The sequence below is a fragment of the Lichenostomus cassidix genome, chromosome 3 (assembly GCF_008360975.1).
Source record: "Lichenostomus cassidix isolate B80296 chromosome 3, HeHo_3.0, whole genome shotgun sequence".
NCBI classification, from domain to species: domain Eukaryota; kingdom Metazoa; phylum Chordata; class Aves; order Passeriformes; family Meliphagidae; genus Lichenostomus; species Lichenostomus cassidix.
The window spans coordinates 96,427,813-96,444,510 of NC_139483.1; positions in this window are offsets into that span (position 1 = coordinate 96,427,813).

Here is a 16,698-nt window from a genome sequence, read left to right on the forward strand (position 1 = left end):
ATAAAAATTTGCAGGTGACTGCTACCCCTATCTAAAATAATATTAAAATGAACCATAAGCTGTAGAGAAGTGTGGCCTCAGACATCCAGCCCAGCTGATCAGAACCGTGACAGCAGATTACATCCATGTCCTGGAGCAGCATGACTTTAATCTGCTCTTTGAACATCCTTACTAGGCATGGAGTTAAATGTTTGGATTCTCAAGAAAGGAAAACTCATGGAGATCTTGCAATGATTTCTTCACTCTCTCTCTCTTTCAGGAGTGATGATCTGAGTTATCAGGAACTATTTTTTCACATGCCTGAGGTTTTACAGCCTTGAGAATGTAGAGTAGACACCAGTAGACAGGAGAGAATTTAGTTACCAGCACTTCTTTCTTTTCATTCATCTTAACATTGTCTTAAATGAAGGCTTAAATCATTTCATTGCTAGCTGTGAATAACACTGCTAGTCTGAAAAGCCACAGCAGCTTTATACAAATGCATAACTGTACAATCCAAATGTCAGGAATTAATTTTCTCAGTGTCTCAAATCTTGTAAAATGTTTTGCAGTAAATTTATTCTACCACATCTAATAAGGCTTTTTTCTGCACTATCCTTACATTTCTTCAAAGCATTTCCAATAAGAACACTCCAAATTATGTCCCCTCAGCTAGTTCATCTGTTCAGTCAATAAGCAACATTTTATTGCTTTTATGAATTAAGCCCACTTTACATCCAATCATCTTGCAAACATCTGTAGCCAAATCAGTCTAGGGAGCTTTTGAAAAATCAATCAGCGGGGAACAGCTTTCACTTTTTCTTTTTCTTTTAAAAAAAATTTTAATAAAGTGTTTACACATGTTTGCTCCATATGAAATAGGAAAAACACTGAGCTTGGTTGTCATATTTGAACATTACAGTGAAGCTCACCTCACGTGTGTTGGTTTTTTATCTGAAAAGGAGACATGATGACAGGGTTAAAATGACTAAGTATTGGTAATTTGTATCCTAGCTATAAGCAGCTAAACCAAAAGTATTATAGCAGATCAGGCATGTAAGAGACAATAATGAAATTTCTAAGTTGTATAGCAAGGCTGCAGTATTTCAGTTGTTTTTCTTCTACTGTGTTGTGTTTGTTAGAAAACAAGAAAGAAAGAAAAGAAAAAGACTTGAAAGAAACTACAAGATTGATATTAGAGAATATTGAGACTTCATTATTTTTCATTTGAAAATTGCTAATTCATTAATTTCAAACTTCTCCAAATAATGTGATAGCTATTTTTGATGAGAATAAAAGTGTTGCTTAAAATTAGAGAGAATTCTACCCAAAGAGATTAACCCAAAGACTATGATATTCACCTCAAATTATCAAGACAAAACCCAAAATTCCCTTTCATTCAATCTAAGGACCTGAACCCATTTCTTACTTGCAGCTAAAATGCTGGAATACTACCAGGTTAAATGGATTTTTTTTTAACTTCGACAGGGCTCAGTTTCGTCAGATTGTACAATTGTCTAGATTTTGGAAACACTTTTTGGTACAGGAAAATACTTCTATTTTCCTCAGCTATCATTGGAATTAAGAGACTTAGCTGTAACTACTAGCTTGATGATTCCTGAGCCAAGTTGATTTCAGTGTGCCATTCTGTATAACAGAGATAATTCCCCTCATTCTACAACTTTGTATTTTCTGTGAGTGAGCTGGAAATAGTTTAGGCTGGTTTGCTATATTTTTTTTTACAATGCAGTACAAATTAATAACAGTAAGTTGCCCCCATCTGGTGTTTCCTCTGGTTGACGTGGGAGTGAAGAGGGACATATTTCTGTCTGAATAACCTTGGAAGAAAAGCATATCAATTATGAAGAACCAGAACAAACTGTGAAAAACTGAAGCAAAGCTCTGGAGTGGTGACTTTTAAAAGTTTACCAGTTTTAGCAAAGTTAATTATATTCATGTAAGGTAATTATCTCAATGGCTAGAATACTTCCTGATGTCAGTTATTGCTCAGTTAGTGAATCCAATCAGGTGAATTTTAGTGAGGTTGAAGGTATTGGGCACCAGGTTCTTAGTTTTCTAAAACAACATTCAAATTATTGTGTTTTTACTATCCATATACATATTCCTTGAAAATGTGATCTAACTGGTTTATTAATTGAGTAAAGTTGCATATGAAAAACTTAATTTTACATTTCTAAGCTTAGCAAAGGGCAGGTCTAATATTTCATCTTGTTATGTACGCTACTTTTGATATCGTGTTAGGAGAAGTCACTTGGAAAGTTATATCCCTTTCATATCTTGCAGAGATTTTTACATATATGTGAAATAAACCAGAGTGTTACTTTTTCTGCTGGGTATTTTTTGGCTGCTTTTGCTCAGGAGAAGGTGCGAAAGCTGACACTGCAAGTAGGTGGTGGATTTCTGCTTCCCAGCAGCAGAACTGTTTGATACAGAACAACTGAAGCCTATGCAGAAATGGTCCGAAGTCATTTTGTCTTGGAGAAACTGCCAGGAATTGTTCTGGAGCCACCAGGAGGGAGTGACCATGCAGGCTGCATCCACTGGTGCGGGAAATGCCCTTGCTCTACCAGACAGCACCGTGGCAGCTCCACCTCTCATCTCTCCTCACCACCTCAGGACACTTGGGACACCTGCAGGACTTGACCAGAGCTCCTTGTCTCCTGCCCTCCTTCCCCTCCTGTGCTTTGACTTTTTGGTTTCACATTGCAAAATGTGAAGGGGTAGTAAGATGAAACATCCTAACTCCACTCAGTCTTCTTTATTTTGTATAGGTGTCGTCCTTACTGTGCTTTGCTGCTTTTGCTAGGTGGTTTTGCTTTTGTTCTCTTAATTCATTCTTTTGCCCTGTGATCCATGGGAATAACCTTGCTGTGCAATTACCAGGGGTGCCCAATTATTTGAATGCATTTGGCATGCTAAGTATTTTTTAAAAAGGTTCTTACAGGTGATTAATATACATTGTTGGCATTTTATTTGGGAAGGTCATTTGAACATTTTCTCAAAACAGCTGAATTGTTTATTGATGTCATAATTAATTGTGTTACTTCTGATGTTTCAAATGGAAGTTTTAGATTATTGTTGGGTATTCATCTAGAGCTGGAGATTACATGTTTGCAACTGGTATATCAACAGTTTTCTCTAAACTTCACTGGGGATCTCCAGGACAAAGAATATGAGATTTTAAAACAAAATGCTTAGGATTAAATTTGGTAAACCTGCTTTATTTACATAGCTTGCATGCTGAGGGCCCTACAAGCTTCAGTGCCCACACTGGGGGAACTCAGGGTTCTTATCTGAAAAAGTACACACAGTATCTCACAGGCAGAGAAAGTACCAGTGATGACTGATTTGGGGAGAATGGTTACAAAAATTATAGTATTTCTGCCAGTCCCTTGGAATGTTTCTATCCCTAAAGAGAATAAACAGAAACAGCTGATCTTGCAATCACCACAACTGAAGACACAGAAAACCTCAGAGCGGAGGCTGCAGGCAGTAAAGAAACAAAACTCTTGAAGCAGATCAGCTGTTGATATAATGGAAGAACTTTATGTCGGCAGATCTGTCTAGGAAGCTCCTGTTCAGATTTTTCCCCCCTTTCCCTGAATTCTCATACCACTTCCTTCTCTTCCTTTCTCCTTTTCCAGCTTTTCCCCACCAACACCCAGCTGTGCTGAATCGTGGAGGCTGTTGTTCTCACAGAAGCAGTGAAGAGCTCCAGCAGAGACAAAGTGAAACAGTGAAAGTGAGAAAGAGCCTCTCATGTCCTGTTGAAGCAGCTCTGTGGTGTGAGGTTCCTCACAGGGCCAATGTCTTTGTAGCCTTGTTACCAGGAGTTTTGTCATGCTATTTTTGGCTTTTGTCCTGCCACCATGTAACACTAGTGCAAAGTGCATTTACATCCCTGCGAGCTTAAAAGTCTGTCCTGGGAAATATATGTGAAAATCCACATCATGAGCCTCCTGAGTGGCTCAGGAGTGGGACCTTCTGACACATCTTGATGCTCCTTTGAAGGCTGTCTCATAAACTAAAGAGCAACATAGACACCTTGAATTAGGTCACCTGAGTAACCACAAACACCAGGCTGCTGTCACCAGGCTCCACATTTCAGGGAAGCTTTCCTGCAGATGTGGTGTTTAGACCTTTGCCACAGGGACTCTCTGCTGCCTACCTGGATCTGATCTCTGTGCCCAGTTTAAGTGAACTGAACTAGCTGGGATGATTGCTGCATTAATGCAGTGACAATAGCTGGGACAGAGCAGCCTTAACAACAGCTGCTAGATCTGGCAGTTTACAGGGACAGCCACACCCGAGACTGAGCCACTGCAAACTTCTAAGTTTGGGGGTTTTGTTGCTTTGCAGATCAGAGCAAGGAAGGGCAGACAGTCTCGTGCCTATAGCTCCCCTGATGAACAGCCTTTTCTTGGCAGGTTTTGTTCTTTGCTGATCCAGGTTTAGGCACTACCAAATGAGCAAAGTTCAGCCTTTTTTTTTTAACCTTCATCCTCTTCTCTCATAGCGAATCATTTTGCCCTCCCAGTTGTGTTTTAATAGCCTCTAAAACTTGTATTTCTAGCACAGTCAGCAAAAACAGCATTGGGATTCAGAATCTCACAGACAAACTGTCAAAAATGAAACCAACTGTTCATTAACATTTTTAACTGCAAAGAAAAGGTCTGGGGATCTATAGAGTTGGTTTTCCCATTAAACTGATAGCATAAGAAGCATAACTATCATCTATACATTTCTACCTTTAACTTAGCCCAGTAATGTGAGAAAATGCTTTTTTTTAATATAACTAATAATCATTATGAGGTGTTAATTGCCAGATTTGAAAACACTTCCAGCCTACATAATTTCATTGTTTACAATATTAGCTACAAAAGCAAAGAGAATTGTTTGCGACACCCCTTGGACAAAGACCAGAATGTAGATTTGCATTAATGCTCCAGTAAACAAATGATCATCAAGGAAAGATTAAAACACAGAGGTGGTTTCCATTCTTCCTCTGTGTTCCCCCCTACTTCCAGCTTTGCTTCTCCTGTCATTACAAGTATCTCAGCTGCATTTTCAAATGTTTGATTATCATGTAAGCGTACTCTATAAAATGGTACATAATAGCATCATAACCCATATGTTCCCTACCATGACAGAACAAAAGCATTTCTTGCATTTAGTTTTAGGAACTAAATAGGAACTGTTCATTCAAATCTCCAACTTCCCCAAAATGAAACACAGAAAGTAGGTGTGAGCTACAATGTTCTATGCAATCCAATGCAAATGTATGCAAATTTCTTCATATTAGAATCATTGTCTAGTTGTCATCCTCACATGGGGCACATCAAAGCCATATGACCTGATTTTGCACCTGCTGTTTAATTAAATTTACAAGGCAGACACTCTCTCTACTCCCGGTGATATACAAATCCATTTTTACTACCGCAGCTTCTAATTTACAAGGTAGTCGACTGCTGTGTTTCACTGTCAATAGCTGCCCAACTGCTCTTTGTTAAAGTGAAGATTAAAAACTGAAAACTGGCCACCATTTGAGTGTATGAATTAAAAGAAATATTAAATGTGATTTCCCTCTTCACCTTTTTAAAAAACTCAGGCAAAAGGAAAACTACAGTAGGAGCACTTGATACTGATTATAAGCCTTGATTTTCTCATTCCCCTTGCTGTGAAAAGGCCGAGACACAACACTTTTGTCAAGTTATCAATAGTTTTTTCTGTTTTGCTGGAGCCATATGTTGAAATGTAGCAATGTACTAGTGCTAGTAGCAATGATATTAACAAAGCTGTCTCTTTTCCTGGATGATCATGCAAAGTTTTCAGTATTTATGCTATTGAATTCACGTCTTGCTTGGAAATGATTTTGCTGATCTTAATTTGATTCTTTCCCCAAAAAAACAAAACCTGTTACTTTTTACTGCTTCCAGTGTGCAGTCAGTAAGGCTGCAATAAGTCAGTAAGTCAGAATGCTCAGTGCTATGAAATTGTTCCCCCTCTTTTGAGCAACTAATCAGCTGGCACTCTAATACAGCTAACTTCATTAATGCCAAATTATTATTAGTTGCATTATATAGGTGCATGGTGGGCAGAAATTTTAAATTACCAAAATATACTAATTAATCTATATTTCACATATAAATCATAGAAGCACAGAGTGGTTCGAGTTGGAAAGGATCTTTGGAGATCATCCAGTTCCAACCTCCCTGCCATGGCAGGGACATCTTCCACTAGATCACGTTGCTCAGAGCCCCACCCAACCTGGCCTTCCAGACATGGAGCAGTCACAGCTTCTCTAGGCAACTTCTTCAAGTCTCTCAACATCATCAGTGTAAAGAAGTTTTTCTTTATATCCATTCTAAATCTACCTTCGATTATTTTAAAACTCTTTCTCCTTGTCCTGGTGCTAAGGACACTTTAAATATTAAAAGGCTGTTGTGCCCCCAGAGCCTTCACTTCATCTTGCTAAGGAAGCATAATTAGGTTTAATTATTAAAAATTATTAAAATTATATCTAACTGAGAACTATTGCTAGCAACACACCAGATAACAGGGGGGAATCACCCTTTGCTCACTTCATTTTATAGACAGAACAAGGAAAAACAGCAGTAATCATAATACCATACTCACAAGCAGTGAGACATTTTCTGCTAGCTACCTCTAACTAAACTACAGAAATTAGCTCGTTCTCACCTTGTTTATACTTAATTTAATGACACATTCTGCAGGTAGCTCTGAGGATAGACAGGAGAGGATAGGGGACTAGGCTTCCGTGAGTCAAGTGGTGCTGTTTATTACAAACTGCAAGGGCAAGGAGACATTTTTGGGGCTGCCTAGGGGTGGCAGCACACGTTCACTCAATGACAACTATATTTGCTACAGACGTTAGAATTAGTGCATACGAATAAATTAAAAGCGCTTCCCCCCACACCCCCCATTATTTTTTTTTTCATTAACTACATGATACAAATAACTGAGATTAGGAGTGTTTTTTGATGCTGCAAAAGCCAAGCTTTGCTATGCTAAGAAGAAAAAGAAAATACAATGAGAATATTTCTTAAGACCCTGTCTATCTCAAAGACTCCTGTCACAGTTGTAATATGGAGCAAATCAGCCCAAATTCCTGAACTGCTTCCTGCAGACTAGCTTGCTGTAGCTGCTGTGCCCCTCTGTGAGTGACAGCAGCCATTCCCAGAGCTGTCAGCAGCAATCCAGGTGATCCAGGGTGGTCATGGAGCTGGTGCTGTGCCCTTTGCTTGGGCAGCTTGGGGCCATAAGGAAGTGCAGCTTGGTGGGACAGGCAGGATGAGGCAGTGATGGTTTTGGATGCTCCCTGAGAAGGACTGATTCTTAGAAGACAACAGTCTCAGCCCTCAGTGCTGTGTTTATGAGGAATGTCCCATGCTTTTACATCAGCCCTGGCTCCTACATAATTTTCTTCCTGAATTATGGCATGTATACCTTTTCTGAAGTTACTTGACACAGTTTTTCTTAGCCTCCCTGGGTTCTACATCAATGCTTTGAGTTCCTTTAGAAAAGTTAATTCAGATCAAATGTCACCAATATTTCCAGAACATTGGGTGTGTATTTCCAGCACAGCTTTTCACTCCTTAACTTCCCTTTTACCCCTGAGGGTATCTCTGTGACTGTGGAAACTGTTCCTTGCGGGAAGGGAGTCACTTCAGGTGTGGCTGCCACTTCAGGAGGAGATGCCACAAATACATCAGCGGCCCTGTTGAAAAGCAAGCTTTTCAAATAACCCTAAAAGTGCAAGAAAAAACAACAACCCCAAACCAGAAATTAAAAAATCACATTAGACTCATATTTGGGCAAGTTTGGACACAACTAAAAGACCCAATGTGAGCTGACAGCATAATTTTGCCTGGTGTTTTTGCACCATGTAAATGGTTATATGCAATGATCCTTTGTCTACCTTGGACATTTTATAATGTACATTATAGACAAGGGGCAATATTTAAGACTTAACTCTTAAATAAAAATCAACCCAGTTTCAATACAGTCCACTTTAGGTTGCCACAACACCTTAATTTTCCTGTTGATTCATATTTTAATGAGGAAACTATTATTGCAGTATCTTCATTGTTTAATTAAAATTATAATTAGATATTAAAATGCTAAAGCACAAAAGTAAGTTCTTGCTGAAGGGTATCCTCAGGAAAACAAAGACTTATAAGGGTTTTTATGGCTTTGAGAAATTAGATGTGGTCACCAAATTGCATCTGATTTTTTTCAATAATAATTACCTCACTAAGAATATACTGGGCTCATAAAGAATTACTGGATTATATTTAGTAGCCTGTATAATGAAAAAGGTCATTCTTGATAATCAGTGTCGAACTTTAGGCCCTAAACTCTATAAATCAAGCAAATCAATGGTAAAAAGCAATTACACTTAGCATTTGCATAGTGTTAAAAAAATACAGACCATAGAACTAATAAACCTTCAGGGTCCCAATCTAATTCATTTCCTCTCCACTACAGCATTAACAGGATTCAATATTTCATCATTATATATTGTCAAATATTTTAGAGGCAAATAAAGACTAAGGTATGATAATATAACAGCCTCTTCCAGTAAAAATATATGATAAATTAGAAACTATAGATCCAAAAATATTTATGTAATAAATAATAATATTGATACAGATGTTAAATAAATAACTTAGAAATATGAGAAAAAGTTCCCAGTTATATTTCAGCATCAGAAAGCAGGATAATAAAAGCAACTTGGGGATGTTAGTCCAGATGAGAGTATCTGTGGGGTTAGGGGATCCAGGACCTCCTGGAGACCTGTTTTCTTTTGGAGTAGCAGCTAGAGGATGGGCAGGATACTCCAGCATGTCTCGGGTGAAATATGGGATACCAGCTTTTATGAGCCTGGACTGAGCCCTGAACATCCATAGAAAATAATGGGAGATATCTATATGTAGATACTACATTTGGGTATGTTAGTCTTGAACTTAATCTCAAGCTAAGAACCTGCTGAAATGGATGGGCTCCATTTGCCTAAAGACAGACATAAATTGTGATCTGAGATGCCTCAGCATGTCGCGACCTCCAGCTGCTCCAGAGGACAATGATGTCCTTGTGGTGCAGTGCCATATTGCCAGGCCCAGGGCACATGAATGACACTTTGCTTTTGTGCCCATGTAGCTCAGTCTCACACAAATATGTGCATATGTTTTCAAGTAACCCAAGAAACATACTGTGATGAAATGAAGTTTCTGCAACATGATGCAAGATCAGACATAGCACAGACACAGAGAAAGCAGTTGTGACTAAATCCTGCTACTGATGGGTACATGGTGTTGTTCAGAAAGCACAAAACCCAAACCTAATGATCCCTGCAAATAAAAAGGAGATTGGATTCAATCACTCACAAAAGAATCCTTCTGCCTCATGCTACTAGAATTGGGAATAGTGACCAATTTTTTGGTTACTACCAAAGAGAAGAAAGGCTGGAAACTTCCTGTCACATCAGATGCTGATATGGGAAGTCACAGGCTCTTTGCTACATTTGCACCAGGGATGAAACATGGCTTTAGAGCTGAGATTTCTTGCCCATGTTCAAGTTACTACACAGCTCTGTATTTCAGAGTTTCTTAACAAGCCTCAAGCTTGACCATTATTAACAATGGAAGTGTTTTGGGAATTTGCATTTTAGCAAGTTCGAAATTTTATTCCAGGTGATTTCTGACTATTGTAATTGGTCATCTTTTAAAAATAGGTATAATAGGTATTATTCTAGGCAAAGAATGAAAAATTATAAATAAAGAAAACTTAGAAACAGAAACACTATTTGGGCCTGTTGATATTTTTCTTTTGTGTATGATATGCAAATTTAGAAATGACAGAGTCAGAAAGGCAGAATTTTTAAATATCTTTCCTGAAAGCTGATTTCATTTGGGCTCTTGTACATTAACAATGTTTTGACTGCCAGTATATATGTTCATTGTGTAATTAAATGTCTTATCCATGCTGCCCCACAGATGTAAAAGTCCAGTAAATTGAGTCCAGTATTTTTCCAGCTTTGCATCAGTAGGGGGGACATTGCACATATTAGAATTTAAACTGAGTGAAAGCACCACAGATAAGATTTATTATGCAGCAAACATCAGCAACAGAATTGACATTAAAGACAAATTTTAATTGCAAAAATATAGCAACAATGTCTTGTAAGGACATCACCACAGTTCATATGTGGGCTGTACTGAATGGTGAATGTGTGTTGAATCTGTCACATTGTTTTTGGGGAAAACAAACAAACAAAAAATCAAAAAGGTTAGAACTTTTGTCTTCATGCTTGTAAAACAATTGGCTGATTTTTCATACGTACTTACATGGAATTTTAAAAAATAGTGGCTGTTCCTTACAAAAGCTTCCTTTTGTCCTTCTGAAATATGCAAAAAGCTTCATTTCAAATAGAACAAGCTGTTTCATTTGAAGGAAGAGAACATTGGAAGGAAGAGGTTTGTATTAGCAGGGAGAACAAATATTGATGTTATAACCTGGACCAACACATTTGCATTGTGTTTTAGTTTGATTACCCACATTGTGTTCTCATTAACACCAGCAGCATCTGAATAGCTGAACTGCAATCTCCTCATCCATCGGCCGTGGAAATCACCGTGACCGGGGTGAGCCGCAATCAGCGCGAGCAGCCGCAGCAGGACGGGGCAGGGAGACAAGGGATTTCCACTCTGCTTCCTCCGAGTGCTCTGGGTTCAAAGCCTGCAGCTGGACACCTTAGACCACTGCTGGTGTTGACTTTGTCCTGACCACTGCACACAGGGCCAAGTTCACCCTTGCAGCAACGATTGCTCCTATCCCAAGAGTGGATCGGGGGGTGGGAGAGGACAGATTGCCTGGTGAGGAGGTAAAAGAGTCAAAACACATCCAGGAGAGAGGCTGAAACAAAACCAGGGAGCAAAGTCAGGCCTGAACAACAGCCAGCTTTGTCGAAAGCGACTGCTGAAAGGAGCTGCTGGAGTAAGTGCTTGAGAGAGCTCTGCAAGGCACAGAGTCCTTTACAGACTCCATTCTAGCTCAGACGGAACATTTTAAAAAGCAATCTTATTTATTTTCTAATAAGTGTTTTTGAAAGTCACCCACTTTTGTGTGCTTTGGTGGGCTCTTGTCAGCTTTGTGGTGTCTCACTATTATCAGGAGGATCCTTATTTTTTGCTGAGTTTTTGGGTGCAAGGAAACAGTGCTGGTCCAGGTGGGATGCATGTGTATAGGCTGGAACCCAAAGTTTTGTCAGTCATATGTCAGTCAGTAACTCTGACTGAGGGTGCAAATTACCAACATGTGACTATTTCAACACCTTTTAGGGCTCTTCTCCTTTAAAAACAGCAAGTTAGAGTAGAGTTGCTCACCCCTGCTGAAACTTTTTTTGTTTATTCAGTGTTGAAAAATGGTGGACCCACATGTGCAAGGCAATGGTAATTGGGGTTTCTTGAGGCAGAAATCATCAAGAGGTGGAAAAAGAGTGCCCTTTGACATGCACTTATGGGAGCTGAAATGAGGCTAGAAAAACTCATGAGGTATCAGTCAAGTCATGAACATCACTGAAGGGTCAGGGTAACAATAAGAGGAGCAGCAAAAGCTCATCTTTACATCTTTAGTCAATTTGCTAGTAAGAGAAAGGGTGCTTTTTTGAAAGCATCAATATATTTAGCCCTCCATCCCCCTCCCCAAACTCTCTAGAAAGGAAAAATAGTTAATTGAGGATGAGATTGTTGCCTAACCAGTTATTTCCAGCAGCATACATGTGTGTCACTTTGTGAAAAGGTAACAAAGCTTGGAAAATGCCTGAGACATCAGGTCTGAATCCCCTTGCTTTTACACACACCAAATTACCTAATAAATATAGTTTATTTGCCCTTAAAGTTTAACGGACTTTGAGTTTCACGCTGCCATGTTTTTGTCTTTTATTAATGAAATAAAACCAACTTGTGCTTTATCTTCCAGTAGAAGAACTTCTAAACTCAATTGCAGTAAATGTCCAAAAGTTCCCTCTGTCTGTCAAAGCCCCTGAATACATTCAAAACTGTGGTGGAAAATGAAGATTTTATGTAGCGTACAGGATGTTGTAACTCAAAGTAATTTAGCAATTTGAGACATCTCTGAATAGGTTTGACTGGAAAAATGTGCATGAAAATGACAAGACAAAGTTATTTTAATATTCTATTAAGATCTACCTCACACACAGGGTTTTCATGGTGGTTTACAAGCTCCTTATCCAGATGTAAAATAAAGTTTTCAGTCTTCCTCAGTTCAACCTCTTGAGTTTTCTCACACTTGAATATATGTGGTCTTTTATGCAAATAGATATGTATCTTGACTATGTTTTACATTTGCCCTTGCAAATGGTCATATTTGAGTTTAAATATAATTTCTTTCTAAAGAAAATATGGTATAGGCAGATAATGAAACTGAATAATGTGCCTGTTCCATTTCTAACTTTTAGGATTCCATACATGTGCAAATTACAGACCACTTGAGGAGAAACATTTGCAATATTTTAATTAATTTGATAGGTTAAAACACAAGAATCGTGGGGCATGTCTAGAAAAGTTAAATGCTCTCTCCAGCAGTGCAAGTTTCTAACAGATTATTATTCCCACTGCTCCCATAAATAAATACATAATAATAATTCATATTGTTTCTTGGGCTCTAAATGTACTTGACATCGTAAAATGCATGTAAATAAAGACAGCCCCTACCACACAGAATAATTATCCACCAATTATAAATGCTGAATTCAGTCTCTGGTGGTGCTGTGCTTGTCTGAAGGAGCTGAGATCTCTTTTGATGTAGTCACCAGTTTCATTCTTTTCCCCACCTTCCCATGTTTGTCTGGTCTTTTCCAAATCTCCCCTGGTGAACCTTTAAGCCCCTTCTGCTACAATTACATCGGTGTTTTCCTCTGTGCCAGTGTCTATAGTAAACAGTTGTCACTGTAGAGCTGCTCTGCAAAGCCACTGATCTCTCTTGTGTTAAATTGTGAGCTTCTGGGGGATGGTCTGCACTGTGTTTGAGGCTCTACTAAACAGAAGAGTTGGTAAATAAAATAAATTGTAAATATGTAAGTAAAACAAACAAATTTGATTTTGGTATCATAAATGTAAAGGCAGTCCTCCTGGAGGAACACATGGTTTGTGAAGTCACTGTTGAAGCCAAAGAATTGTATGATATGAAACACAAATGGCACAGAAATGAGATGTGAGTGATTTGTGCAATTTGTTTCAAATACTGTTACATGTTCTAGCAAAGGACATTGAATAAAATAGGTACAGTGAAGTTCTCTTTCTTAAGCCAGGAAGGGATAAAAGGCTCAAACCCCTCAGATACACTGCAGGTGAGATGAAAGGGATAAACTAATGTTTTATGCCAGACTATCTCTATTCCATCTGAAATCTGGTTTTGAGCTGCTCTGAAGTAACAAAAATGAAAGAAGTATTTTCTATACAAATTCCCAGAGCATATTTAATCTAAATGCTCATGTGTAATTGTCATTTTCTGTTTTCACAGTCCTGCAGGGGCTTGTGAATTCACTGTACAAACCCATGGCCAGTTCACCCATTCAGCTGCAGTCAAGTAGCACATCATGACATTTTACAGTCTTTCTTCTAAAAGGGCAATCTCTTAACAATGGAACCTAGTCAGATCTGTCACAGAGACACATGCAGTTTCTCAACTTCCAAGCAAGTAATAGTGTCCTAGGACCCTGACACCCTAGGGCACCCTCTTCTGCCCTTCACCAGGTAGTCCCTTAAAACTCCTCTTCTATACACATTAAATTGAGTATGCCTCTTTAAACAACTTAAAAACAAGGAAAGTAAAAGTACAGCTTCAATTAACAAACTTGGAATGAAATTATAAGTAATTGAAATTAACTTTTTGGGGTTAAGGGATTACAAGTTTAGATGTTATTTTATTGCTGATCAGAGAAATTTTATTTACAGTGTCACTTCAATATGAAGTAATCTATTCTATTATAGTGATTCCATGTGGTAAAGACAATGATTATTAGGTGTTTCTGGGTCTAAAATCCTCCTTATTTCAGGCTGCTGCAGTAAAGGTCCTTCTCTTTCTAGCATATCAGCTAATGGTGGATAAGCACACATGTACAGGAGTTCCACACTGTAACTCCACATACAACACACACACATAAAATTCTGGTTCAATAAGAAGGTTTAAGTTCAGATTTGCAAAAATAAAAGATATAAAAAATTCAAGTTCCCTGCATAATGTGATTTACACATCTTGTTAATCATTATGATAATCTTCAGTTACAAAATACTTGTTTAACTTGATAAACCCTAGAAGTTTCCTTTTCTCCCCAACAGATATTCATTCCATGCCACTTCATTATAGCTGTGCAGCTGGAACCTTAAAAAGAGAAAAATTCAGCTATAGCTTACAAGAAATGTGAAAATATTATAATGATATTAGAAGTGGATAAATACAGTTTCTCTGTGGGTGCCTTCCAGGCAGACCTATGTCTGCCCACTTCACTTTCTACCATGGCTGCCTCTAGTTTCTTTTGTTTCATCCAGCAATTAATTGCTGCTTTTGCAGCAGAACAGCATCACCTGGAGCTGGGAACAATCTAACCATCAGCTTAAGTTTTGCTGTGAGTACATCGGCTTACCAAGTGTTGTGGTTTAACCCCAGCCAGCAGCTCAATTCCACATAGCCACTCAGTCACTTCCCCCTTGCTGGGATGGGGGAGAGAATCAGAATGGCAGAAGTGAGAAAACTCACAGGTTGAAATAAAAACAGCTTGATAGGTAAAGTGAAAGCCATGCACACAAGCAAAGCAAAATAAGGAATTCATTTGCTGTGTGCCATAAGCAGGCAGGTGTTGACAGGACAAAAGGACATAGCCTCAAGCTGCACCAGGGGAGGTTCAAGTTGGACATTAGAAAGAGTTTCTTCTCAGAAAGGGTTGATAGGTATTGGAATGGACTGTCCAGGCAGGTGGTGGAATCACTGTCCCTGGAGGTGTCCAAGAAATGACTGGATGTGGCACTTACTGCTCTAGTTTAGTTGAGAAGGTAGTGTGTGGTCAAAGGTTGGACTCCATGATCTTGGAGGTCTTTTCCATCCTAAGTGATCCTGTGATTCAGTGTTCAGTCATCCGCAGGAAAGCAGGGCTACATCAGACATAATGGTGACTTGGGAAGACAAATGCCATCATTCCAACCATTTTCCCTTCATCCTTCTCCACCCAGGTTTATATGCTGAGAGCAATGCAATGTTACAGATATTGGGTCAGACAGGGTCAGATGTCCCAGCTGTGTCCCCTCCCAACTCCTTATGCATCCTCAGTCCACTCACTGGTGGGGTGGGGTGAGGAGAAGAAAAGGTTTTGACTCTGTGAGCCCTGTTCAGCAGTAATGAAACAATCTTTGAATTATCAAAATGTTTCAGCACAAATCCAAACCATAGCCCCAAATCAGCTACTGTAAAGAAAATTAACCCCCTCTCACCCAAAACCAGCACACTGAAGAAGATAGCAAGAACAACAAAATTTTCTTATGGAAGGGAGTATCTTTTTAGGTGTCTGAATCTTTGCAGAGAAGTTTTACTCTGTATCCTTTTTTTGGTTTTTCTAAGGAATCTTTACTCAACATATTTAAGATATGTAACAACCCACAGGGGAATGGAATCAAATATAATACTGTATGCATAAACCACAAAAAGTACTGATTAGCGAGAGAAAAAAAAATGTTTGATCAGATTGAAAAATGTACTATGAAACTGCAGAGATCTGAATTTTTTAAAGGCTTATTACCATATTGCTGTGCTCAGGGAAATGACTACACATCAGTATACATTTTAATTAAAGCATAAAGTTTTAAGACTAGATTCTATTGAGTTCTTACTCAGCATACCCAGAGGGCTCCCCTCCCTGTTTGATAAAACACGTGATTTTACTGACCTGGAAACTTATACTTTTCTAACAATTGCAAACAGCTATTCAATAAAAGAGACCTCAAATATGAAATGCCTGTTCAGATTTATACAGCTTATATAAGTTTTTTGTACATTTACTTTAGAGTCCCTATAATGCTACTTGATTATTTATAGGCAAATTTAAAATTCAGCTGTGAAATTATGAGCCTACTATGTAAAAAAATAAAGAAGTGATGATTAAAAATGCTCAAATGGATGATATTTTTTTTGTGGTTATTGCAAAACATGTGTTTATCTGGGAACCTGTATATTTGCACAAGAAGTACATTTTTCCCTGTTTTCCCTGTTTTTGTGTGTGTGTGTGTATACAAGATTGGAAGTGTACTTTTAATATTTTTATGAAGGGGAATACAATAAGGTATGTGCTCATCTTAGCTTTAAGTGCCTAGTTTTCATGCTGAGATGGGAGATTGGTCTCTGTAGTCTCTCTATGCAGTCAGCAGAGAAAATGAAGATTTTTTTTCCAAGAGAAATCCAGAGTACCTGTTGAAACAGGCTGCTCTGTATCAGCTTCAACATGGAACTTATTTCTCTCTTTTTGGCTAGGTAGGAGATAAGCCTTTTAACTTAGGTCATCCTTTGTGAGCATCTAAACAAGGCAGCAGTGTCAGTTCCTTGTATGTAACAATCAAGAGCACCAACTTTCTAGTTAAAATGTCAATAATTCATTTTGGTATCAAGAAA